General features: G+C 43.0%; 1 protein-coding gene across 2 annotated transcripts in view; it reads right to left on the bottom strand.

The window, feature by feature from the left end:
* Positions 1-11,863, bottom strand: part of LOC126521199 (uncharacterized) — a 68,266-nt gene extending 56,403 nt beyond the window's left edge. For both annotated transcript variants that reach the window (XM_072288621.1, XM_050169817.3), the window contains exon 1: positions 11,705-11,863. The gene's annotated coding sequence lies outside the window, so the exon portion shown is untranslated. The remainder of the gene's footprint in view (positions 1-11,704) is intronic.
* Positions 11,864-12,336: the final 473 nt, after the last annotated feature.

Here is a 12,336-nt window from a genome sequence, read left to right as displayed (position 1 = left end):
CTTATTGCAGAAACAAGGTCAGGTGAGGTAGTGAGGATCAAATCTAGGGTGTTAGAGCAATTAGGAGTAATGCGTGTTGGTTGGTGGACGAGCTGACTGAGGTTGAAATCAGAACACAGGTTTATGAATTGAGTACACTCAGACGAATTGTGCTCTAAAGAAACGAGTTGGGATTGCCATTTTACGTTCGGGAAGTTAAAATCAACCAGAAGGAAAAAAGGTGAAAAAAGGTAGTCGTAATCAAACTTAATAAGAGGTATAGATTAAAGGTACTACAAGCCTACGCTACAACATCCACTCACGGTGATGATATAGTAGACCGGTTTTATGAAGATGTTGAATTAGCGATGAGTGAAAGTGCAAACTCAGTATACTGTAGTAGTGGGCGACTTCAAAGCAAAAGTGGGGGAAAAGCAGGCTGGTGAACAAGCAATTGGCAACTACGGCGTCCATTCTAAGAACGCTAGAGGAGAGATGCTGGTAGAATTCGCAGAAAGGAATAAGCTGCGAATAATCAACGCTTTCTTTAGGAAGCGTAGCAACAGAAAGTGGACCTGGAAAAGCATTAACGGTGAAACAAGAAATGAAATTGATTTCATACTTTCTGCCAATCTCAGCTTAGTGCAGGATGTAAAAGTCTTAAGTAGGGCAAAGTGCAGTGGTCATAGGTTACCGAGGGCTACGATTCACCTCAATTTGAAGAGAGAAAGAGTAAAATTGGTTAAGAAGAAACAGGGCCAACCTAGACGGAGTAAGGGTACAAGCTGACCAATTTAGGCTGGTCCTTGCAAACAAATATGCAGCCTTAGAACAGCGAGATGAAGATGCCATAGAGGTAATGAATGAAACCGTAACTAGGCTAGTTTCAGAGGCAGCAATCGAAGTGGGAGGAAAGACACCAAGGCAACCAGTAGGCAAGCTCTCCCGAGTAACAAAGGGCCTATAAAGAAACGTCAAAGAATGAAAGTGTCCAACTCAAGAGATAACATAGAATTCGCGGAACTGTCAAAATTGATCAACAAGGCCAAGATAAGGGATGTTCGAAATTATAACGTGGGAAAGGCTGAGGAAGCCGTAAGAAATGGACGCAGCCTGAAATCAGTGAGAAGTAAACTTGGCCTAGGACAAACCAAGATTTATGCACTGAAAGATAAGCAGGGTCATATCATCAGCAATCTCGAAGGTATAGTAAAAGCAGCGGAAGAATTCTATACTGACCTGTACAGTACCCAGAGGAGCCACGATAACTCCATTCGAAGCAGTATTGAACAGGTTGCAGAGATTCCTCCTATAACTAGTGATGAGGTCAGAAGGGCCTTGCAAGACATGAAACGGGGAAGAGCGGCAGGAGAGGATGGGATAACAGTCGATGTAATCAAAGATGGATGAGACATAATGACTGAAAAACTGGCAGCTCTCTATACGAAGTGTCTATCGACTGCAAGGGTCTCAGAAAACTGGAAGAATGCAAACATTATACTAATCCACAAAAGGGAGACGTTAAAGAATGGAAAAATTATAGGCCCGTTAGCTTACTTCCAGTATTATATGAAATATTCACCACGATAATTTCCAGTAGAGTAAGGGCAACACTGGACCTAAGTCAACCAAGGGGACAGGCTGGCTTCAGGAAGGTATACTCTACAATGGATCACATCCATGTCATTAATCAGGTAATCGAGAAATCCGCACAGTACAATCAGCCTCTCTATATGGCTTTCATAGATTACGAAAAGGCATTTGATTCAGTGGAGATACCAGCAGTCATAGTGGCATTACGTAATCAAGGAGTACAGGCCGCTTACGTAAATATCTTGGAATATATCTACAGATATTCCACAGCTAACTTAATTATACACAAGAAAAATAGGAAGACGCCTATAAAGAAAGCGGTCAGACAAGGAGACACAATCTCCATTGCTATTCACTGCGTGCTTGGAAGAAATATTCAAGTTATTAAACTGGGAAGGTTTAGGAATAAGGATCGACGGCGAATACCTCAGCAACCTTCGGTTTGCCGATGACATTGTTCTATTCAGCAACACTGCAGACGAGTTACAACAAATGATTGAGGACCTTAACAGAGAGAGTGTAAGAGTGGGGCTGAAGATTAATATGCAGAAGACAAAGATAATGATGAATAACCGGGCAAGGGAACAAGAAATCGGGATCGCCAGTCGGCCTCTAGAGTCTGTGAAGGAGTACGTTTACACAGGTCAATTACTCACAGGGGACCTTGATCATGAGAAGGAAATTCACAGAATAATAAAAATGGGTTGCATTGCACACGGCAGACATTGTCAGCTCCTGTCTGGAAGCTTACCATCATCATTGAAACGGAAGGTGTACAATCAGTGAATTTTACCGGTGCTGACATATGGGGCGGAAACTTGGAGACTGTTGTTCCCCTTATGTTTGCAAAATTTGACCTCAATTGTAGTTGTAACTACGCCAGCGCAGCCGTCTAAGTTTTACACCTTTTATAAAACCGACTAGTTAATAACGCTATGGACCACTTACATACATCTACTAGAACATGTGTATTTAACCTACCCTCTTGGAACATTGCCTACACTGTGCTTACCTGATGAGGTAAGCACAGTTGTAGCAAGTTATAACAAAACTTCCATCAAATGTCTTCACTTAAACACCCGTTCACTGTGTAACAAGGAAACCGAAGTTGACGCTTTTATCTCTAGCTTTTCTTTTTTGTTTGATGTCGTCATGTTGACGGAAACTTGGCGTAAAGACGGCCAAAATAACTACACATTCTCCTCTGATCAGTCGTTTTCGTTAAATCGATCCACGCGTCGTGGTGGTGGTGTTATGTTGCTGATAAAGCCGGGTGTCAATTGTGAACTGCTTGATTCGTTTTGCGTTGTTTGCTATGACTTTGAAATGCTCTCAGCACGTGTGAACAAACACGCATTTTCTGTTTGCTATCGGCCTCCTGATGGAAATGCTCCGAACTTCTTTCACTTTTATGAGCAATTCCTGGATTTCATTTCTAACAATGGTTACTATGTGATTTCGGGCGGTGATTTTAATATTGATATGCTGGCAAATACTAATCTGCAAAAAGCAATGGAAACGCTCATTATCTCAAATGGGTGTGAGAATACAATTACATTACCCACAAGAGTAATAAAAGACTGTGAAAAATTACTTGACCTTTTCATAGCAAACATTGACAAAACGAACATCACGACGGCAGTTGTATCATCCGATCTTAGTGATCACCTCCCGATAATTCTCATGATACAGAAACACAATATGGAAGCCCGTAAAATCCGACAGCGCGTTGTTTGTCAACCCATTACGAAGACTGGTCTAGACAGTTTTAGAAACAAATTACTGCAGTCTGACTTTGAATGGCTTCTGGAAATAGAAAATGCTGATGACGCATACAACAGGTTTATTAATAAAATAACGGAGATTTATAAGAAACATTTCCCGCTAAAAACGTTTACCCTGGGTAGAAATATTCGTAAGCCCTGGATTACACCCGCACTGCGCAGCAAAATTAACAACGAGAACTCGCTTTACCATAGTTTTGTTAAAACAAAAGGTCCGAAACTTCTCAAGAAATATAAAACATTTCGAAATAAGCTAAACAAAGAGATTAGAACGAGCAAATCTCGTTACCTTTACTCTGAATTTGAGAGCTGTGTATACAGAAGTGATCAATTGTGGAAAAACTAAATACCTTTATAAGGCCTAGAAAATCGACACCAGGTATCTGGAAATTGTCATAGGATGGCAGAGAAGTAAGCGACAACGCACTTGCCAATTCCTTTAATGATCACTTCCTTCAGTATTCTGATTGTGGAGTACTCAATGAGTTCATCGACTTCATGCCTGCTCACAACCAACGTTGCGCTTTTCTCAGTCCAGCAACCGGATCCGAGGTGATGTAAGTTTTTTCCTCACTTAAATATAGTCTAAGCTGTGACGCAGAACTTATGCAAATTCGTCCAATTAAATATGTTCTTGACATTCTGTGTCCCTATATAACTTACATTTTTAACATCTGCTTGTCGAGCGCCTTATTTCCGAAAAGAATGCAAATTGCAAAAGTGACTGTATTGTTCAAAAAAGGTGATGCGAATGACATGGGTAATTATCGACCAATTTCTGTACTACTCATATTCTCTAAGGAATTGGAGAAATTTATCCATATTCGAATGTCCAGCTTCCTTGATAAACACAATTTAATCTCACCTGCACAGTTTGGATACGGCAAAAACAAATCTACGGAAATGGCGTTACTTGAACAGAAAGAATTTATTTTGTCACATTTTGAAAAACAAATGTTAGTACTGGGTCTTTATGTGGATTTCTCTAAAGCCTTTGACTGTATTCATCACTGTACACTACTTAAAAAATTTGAAATATATGGAATCCGCGGACATTTCCTGCAACTGATTCAGTCATACCTTAGTCACCGGCAACAGTTTGTAAAAATTGAATCATATCAACCTGACTTAAAATCTATTATTAGACGTGTTCCCCAAGGGAGCATTCTGGGTCCACTGCTCTTTAATATTTACATCAACGACCTTACACATATCCGTACAAAATCAAAATATATTTTATATGCGGATGACGCCAGTATTTTTATAACAGCTACCGATTGCAATCAACTGGTAAGTGCCGCAAACTCCCTCCTTATAAACCTGAAAAAATGGTCAATAGCAAACCAGCTGAAAATCAATGTTAATAAAACAAAAGCTGTTATATTTAGGCTGAAATCGAAACAGTTCAACGCTCCAGCAAACTTAACGCATGGGGGCGAACCACTACAAATAACTGATCACATTAAAATCCTTGGCGTAACTTTTTCCGATAATATGCTTTGGGATAACCACATTGAAACTGTTTTGACAAAGTTAACTCGCGTAGTTGGCGTCTTATCTCGCCTAAGAACATACCTGCCATTCAAGGTCAAACTTCTTCTCTATAATTCGCTTTTTTACTCTCATCTAAATTACTGTTTATTGGTTTGGGGCACAACTACTCAAACTAACTTACAGAAACTTTTTGTCCTCCAGAAAAAATCGTCAGACTGCTTTATGACTTACCATATAACAGCCATACACACAGTCTTTTTCAAAAAACAAACATTATACCAGTAAAAAATCTTTATGACTATAAGCCAACACTAGCCTTCAAACGCGAAGTATTTGAAAATAGAACGTTTCTACGCGACTTATCATCACTAAAAGAGAACATTTCCATACACATTACCCGGCACAAAGAAAAATGGAATGTTATAACCCCTCGGGCTAACTACTCTAGAGAAAAACTGTCCTTCATCCTGCCCACTCTACTGAATAATTACAACAAAACTACCACTGATATTTTAAAAATAACTAATGCTGCAATACGGCAACACTATGTATAAGGTATCTAGTCTTTCACATTGGATGATTTTTGTGTTCATTCCCAGTGTCCATTTCGGTGCCTATGTATGTTTTCGATGTTCTTTACTGTAACCCTTTTACTGCCGCCTTATAGAGGGGGCTGCGGGCCCCTGTCAAGCTGCCGTTTGTTCGTGCAGCTTTTACCTGCAGCCTCCTCCATCTTTCTTGATGGGAAATAAACATTATTATTATTATTATTATTATTATTATTATTATTATTATTACGTTGGCCATACCATGCCCCTCATTTCTCCAGATATAAACAAGATGCCTTGTTTAGCTCACCGAGCACAGTGGAGAAACAAATTACGAATCTCGCATCATCCACGAAAGCACATGGAAAAACGGGGGTTTAAAGCAGGAAAGTGAAAGTTTCGCAACCCACGGCGCTTAAGATTCTTTCCATTTTCATGGGGTTTCAACTGTATCTCGTGCTCTTGTTTTAGGTGTCTGGGACACATTTCTATTAGCGGCAGTATGGCACCCTGAAACGCTTCATTGTGTAACTTTCTACAAAGGCTGTAATGAACCTACGCAGAATAAACAGATCTCAGTGGTCACTCAGAACAATGATTTGTACTTCGAATAAATATATACACCCCGCCCCGCATATTTTACCGAGGATATCGGGGGAGAAAACTTAATGGCATGTATAACGCATAGGAATAATAAGAAAGCGACTATTCAGTAACTGGTTTCAGAGCACATAAGCAACCTACACAGTGCAAGTCTTCAGTACTCATCACCAAAAATTGGCCTTCATTTTTTTTTCCATAATACGAGATGTCTGCTGTTTTTTCCTCCTGCCGGGAAAATGCGTAATAGTGTGTAGCTCTTATTTAGAAACAGCCTGAAAATGAAATCATCAAAGTCAGAAGTGTCACATGCCTTTAGAAAACGCTCAAGTCGGTGTTCTGTTGGTATTGAAATGGCTCTGCACGTTCGACCGAGGTCATTTTCACGAGCATATCTACAATAAGTCGTGGTTACACAATGAAATTCGAAAGTTATACCTGTAAGAGGTTGATTAGATTTTTATGCTGATAAGATACTGAGACCGCAAAGCTATGTAGGCTATCTCTGTACAGAGATAAATAGTTCCGGCATTTGATAATCCAATGATTTCACGTCGTAAGGCATACCAATCGTTCAGCGCGGTTGATTATAAATACTTTACCCGGACCTCCCCCTCGCCCGCAGGTTAAATGTAGCAAGCTGATTCGAATACGGATATAGCGGTCCCAAAAGAACTGGGCATGATGCAAGTTCGCAAGCTGATATTTGTTACGGCGGGAACTGCCCAACGCCTGGCGTTGTCCGCTACGCGTGCGTCTATGGCGAATCCCGCGCGTCGTTCGCTACGGGGCTTCCCGAGAAGGCACAAAAGACAATCCTCGCTGTCCGAGCAGAGGATGAAAGCATTACTTATGTGGTCACTCTGCCTTTCCGTTATGACTTCTCTCTCTCTCTATTGAGAAAGAAAATTTAGCTTCAGCTGTACATTTGTTGGACTTTCCAGCATGCAGCCGAAAGTGCCCGCTTTCAAAAGTATGTGTGTGTGGGGGGGGGGGGGGGGGCAAATGACATACTTTGAACCCCCACACTTTTGACAGGGGGGGGGGGGGGGAGGCTGAACACGTCGTAGCATGGCGGAAATTACAAGCCAACCAAATTTAGGCAGACTACACGCAATACACCTTACAATACTCGCAATACTCGCAATACACGCAATACTCGTACAAATGTCCCGTTTGTAACGACTACGCCTCCCTACATCACACCACGTCGGCGTGCTCCAACATAAAGGCGGCCCCGCAATTACTCAACCCCACAGCAGAGCAGTGGAAGGCCGTGCTGACAAGCTCCGACCCTCGTGACCAGCAACAACTGGTACGGCGGGCCCGGGTGACAGCTACAGCCGCAGGAGCCCGTGACTGAGGGCGCATCCCCGCACAAGCAGAAAGACACCTGTTTGTCTTTCTTTCAGTAAATGTTTGTCCTCCTCCTCCTACATGGCATCCTCACTTGCCCCGAACTCCTCAGTTGCATCGTGTTTCGCATAAGATGGGCGGGCAGCGTCAAGTGTGCGTACAGGTAGAATATAAAATATTTTTATTTATTTTGTTAATCTTCATATATTTTATATGCCGCTATCATTATTTCGTTCCGAGCTTCACCAATCTTGTGTTTTAATTACTTTCCCGCATAGATACCCTTGCAAATTTTTAATGATATCGCGCAAGCGCGGACCGCAAGGCGTGGCAGCAGCCTTAATTGTAGCGGAGAGGGGCGGTGGCATCGTCGACTTTATGCGCGGACGTGCAGGGCTATTTCCAGATGGAATGTACTCTGCTGCGCTGTTCGGATCAGTACCACCCCTCGCCGCTACATGGCGGCCGACGCCAGTGCGATATTATTAAACGAATAGCAAGGGTGTATGTCTTTTAATGTGACTGGCTCCATTTGGGAACTTGACGCACTTTTCGGTATGATGTCCATTTCTAAGTTCTTTCACGCCAACTTTCACTGGGTCCATGGAAAATTTGGGAGTATACAACTTGGGCTGCTACAGGTATGTGGAAGTGTGCATGTGCAAGAATAACTTGGGTCACTGCTCAAGTTGCCCGAACAGACAACTTGGGCCATTCAGTATGTCCAACTGGGCACGTGAACTCCAAGAATGGGTTCGTGCCACTGACTGACAAGCAGAAAAAGACGTGAAAAGTGAACAAGTCGGCAACAGGAAATTCAAGTCAGAAAGAAGCGAGAAAGTCGGCATCAAAAGCAGCCGCGTACATGTGGTGATAGAAAAGTGAACAGAATGGGACCGGAGCGTGCGTAGAGCGAAGGGCGTTGAGCTACAGAGAAATGGAAGTGTCGGTAACATAAAATTGAAAAACGTCGGCAACACAGAAGTGGCGAATTCGGTAATAGGGTGTGTTTCTGCTTCACTGCTACACGATGAGCAAAACGAGAACAATGTGGACAAGGGCTGCGCGTTTTATTTCACGTTGTTATGACTATAACAAAAGCATAACCCAAATTAAACTCGACCTCTCACTACAGCCCTTGCATGATCGTCGTGACATAGCTCTGCTATCATTATTTCATAAGTATGGCCATAATACAGCACCATCAGTCCTGCCTCTTGAACCTCCTCATTACAGGTCACACCGGCCGTACAATCAGTTCAATTTCATGCGTATCTACGGAAAGACTAATTCATTTAACTACTCCTATCTTCCAAGAGTCATTCGCCTTTGGAACAATCTTCCTAATGCCATCGCTTATAAGAGTGACCAAGAAAAATTCCGGCATCTTCTAGCAACGCATTTTTCAAACTCTACATAACCTAACGTGTTACTTTTTCTGGAGTTTGCTGTTATTATTGTACCACTACCCCTTAAATACTGTTTTATTATAGCCAAATATTTTCCCGCTCGCTCTGTATATTGGTTATATATTTTACTTTGGGAAAATTTCTTGTTCACTTACCTCTCGCGTTCAAAAGCATTCGGTTTGTCTTTTGCACAATTTTTAACACTACATTACTGCATGTTAGCGCATTTCTTACACTGCATTTTTTGTATATATATTCACATATGTATTCTAATTATTGTAAAACCTTTGAGTGTACTATCCCCCCTTAAACTATGCCTCTAGGAGCCTGTAAGGTGTCTTTAAATAAATAAATAAATAAATAAAAGCAGGGGCCAGCGTTTCGATAAGGGGACTTGTCTTCTTCAATGTGGCATATGCTGTCCTCGCCGCAATATATATAGGCAGGGTTCTTCTAAAGGGGAGAGGGCGTAAGGCGGGTGGGTGCGGCAACGAGCGAAGGTCAATTTGTCAAGGCTTTGTCAAGCTAAAAAGCTTAACAAAGCCGTCGCCGACCACTTCAACCAACCACGTCATAACTTTGATGAACTTAAACTCTACATCTTACAGTCAAATTTCCGTTCTGAACGAGAAAGAAAATACAGAAAATCATACCTTATCCATAAGTTCAATACATTGCAACCAATAGGCATAAACGATTCAATGGGAGCTTTAGAACATATTCGCTATGTCAAATTTCAAGCTATAGGTGACAACACTTCGTTTGGTTGTTTAGTGTTTTTTTTTTTTCTTTTCTTACCGGCGAGGTTGTCGAATTGAGAAAAAAGGAGTGCTGTGCACAACGCTAGTGACAAGGCCGTCTGTCAATCGCGTTTCAACGGCCTAGTGTCAGCCGGCGTGTCTGGTGGTCGTGGGCTATCGTGTCTTTGGAAGAGATAATAGAAGGAGGGGCAGAAACCGGTGCTCGTAAAAAAGAAAAAGAAAGAAACAAGAAAAGGAAATATTGAAATGGAATAAATGAATAACTAAATAAAAAAAAGAAACAAACGGCAAGGAAGAAAAAGAACGCTAAGCAACCAAACGAAGTGCTGTTGCCTATAGCTTTAAATTCAGCATAGCGAATAGAAGAAGTATTTTAATGATTGCAAAATGTAGAGAGGTCGGCCGGATAATGGAGCATCTGGCCTGCTACTCTACGTAAGGGAAGGGGAAGAGGGGAAGAAAAGGGTCACAATGGGGGATGATAGCGGATAGATTCTAAAGCTCCCTTTGAAACGTTTATGCCTATTCGTTGGAATGTCTTTAACTTATGGATAAGGTATGATTCTCTATATTTTCTTTCTCGTTCAGAACTTTGTCAAGACTTTGTCTACCTAAAAAGCTTGACAAAGCCGTCGCCGAGCATTTCAACCAACCGGGTCATAACTTTGATGAACTTAATCTCTACATCTTACAGCCAAATTTCCGTTATGAACGAGAAAGAAAATACAGGAAATCATACCTTATCCATAAGTTCAATACATTGCAACCAATAGGCATAAACGTTTAAAGGGGAGTTTTAGAATCTATTCGCTATGCTAAATTACAAGCTACAGGCGACAACACTTCGTTTGGTTGCTTAGTGTGTGTTTTTTTCTTTTAATTATTGATTCTTTTTTTTTTTACGAGCACCGGTTTCTGCCGTGTCTTCTATTATCTCTTTCAGAGACACGATAGCCCACGGCCATCAGACACTAGGCCGTTGACACGTGATTGGCAGGCGGCCGTGTCCCTGGCCTTATGCACAGCACTCCTTTTTTTCTCAATTCGACACCCTCGCCGCTAACGTACCTTCGCTCGTTCCTGCACCCACCCGCCTCACGCCCTCTCCCCTTTAAATTAAATTATGGGGTTTTACGTGCCAAAACCACTTTCTGATTATAAGGCACGCCGTAGTGGGGGACTCCGGAAATTTCGACCACCTATGCACACGGGTGTTTTCGCATTTCGCCCCTATCGAAATGCGGCCGCCGTAGCCGGGATTCCATCCCGCGACTTAGTGCTCAGCAGCCCAACACCATAGCCACTGAGCAACCACGGCGGGTGCCCTCTCCCCTTTAGAAGAATACCCACCGTGGCGAGGAAAGCATATGTCGCCTTGAAGAAGACAAGTCCACTTGTCGAAACGTCGGCTCCTGCTTTCACCTTGTTCTCCCTTTGCTCATCGTCTTGAATTTCCATCTCCCGCCTTCCCGCTATTTTCTCTGTGCTTCAATGCTAATCGCATTAACTTCGACTTTCATCGTGATGTGAGTTCTGCTGAAATATTCCATCCTTCATTCTTGCTGTGAATTTTCCTTAATTGCGTTTAGTTTAATGTTGACTGTTCCTTTCTGTAATTGACCTCTTACCTGTTATTGTGTTTAGTTTCTTTTTCTTATATTCCGCCAGAATGATTCCTTCGTTTTTACTTTCATTATCGTGTAGTTTTTCTGAAATTAATTTTACGTTACTATACCCGTGCGCAATTATCAGACCTCAAAGTTGATTCTGGGCACGGTAAATAAGCTTTTGATTACTATTATTACTATTATTGACGATGAGGCGCTAATAGCGCCTGTAATGATGTGTTGTACCCTTATGCTGCTTCATGACGTAGTAGCGGAGAACGTGAAGCAAGTACAGCATCATAGAGGCGGTAGCATTAAGCGAAGACAGGCACAGAATCGATTTTTTATTCGTGCAACGGAAGGCAAATTCGCACATGCACGCCGTGCGTGCAATTCGGCAGCTGAAATCGAGTAACTTCTCAACATGATTCATGCACAGTGGGTCGTTTGCTCCTTCCAAATCAAGTGCAGTACTTTGGGAAATGAATGTGCGAGCTCGCAACGCCAAGGTAGTCGCATCGACGCCGTTCAACGGCCGCCACACACCAGACAGCAAGCAGAACGGGCGCTCACCGAACTGTTTGGTCGGTCCTTTCATAGAGATCTGCGCGGTACGCCGTGCAAGTCGTGTCTTCGGGCACCATTCACGGTCCGCGGAAACGCCGTTGCACACGGGCACAGCCGGCGGGTAGCGCGAACCGGCTGCGCGGCCCCAGCGGCTGCTTTTGTAAACATGGCCGCTCCTCCGCGTCTGCTGCTCGCGCATGCGCATATGCACCGCGTGGAGGAACAGAGAGATGAGGAGGCAAACGGGCGTTTGGGTAGGGTCCTAGTCTGGGTGGCGCCGGCACGCGTTACTAGAAATTTCACAAACCCACATTACGGCGCGGGGCGAATTTTGCTTGGCGCCAAGCCTGCGACGCTGCGGTTGCTCAGAGTGATCGTCTCCAACGGGTGAGATTGCTGCGTGTGTGCGTGTGTGTGAGTGTGAGTGAGTGAGTGAGTGAGTGAGTGAGTGCGTGCGTGCGTGCGTGTGCGCGCAGGGCCGTCAGCCGGCACTTCCTTGAAGGGGCGGGGGGAGGGGGGGTTGTGTCTAGAACGGCTGCCATTTCGAAAGATGTATACGGGCTTATTTTCGTGTGTGAATCAAGCACATTGCTTACATATAATAAATAGGGGTACTTTTAAATCAATAGCGACGTTTG

The sequence above is a fragment of the Dermacentor andersoni genome, chromosome 6 (genome assembly GCF_023375885.2).
Source record: "Dermacentor andersoni chromosome 6, qqDerAnde1_hic_scaffold, whole genome shotgun sequence".
In the NCBI taxonomy this organism is placed as follows: Eukaryota; Metazoa; Arthropoda; class Arachnida; order Ixodida; family Ixodidae; genus Dermacentor; species Dermacentor andersoni.
Note: the sequence above shows the minus strand (reverse complement) of the source record. Positions and strands in the feature narration are given on the sequence as shown.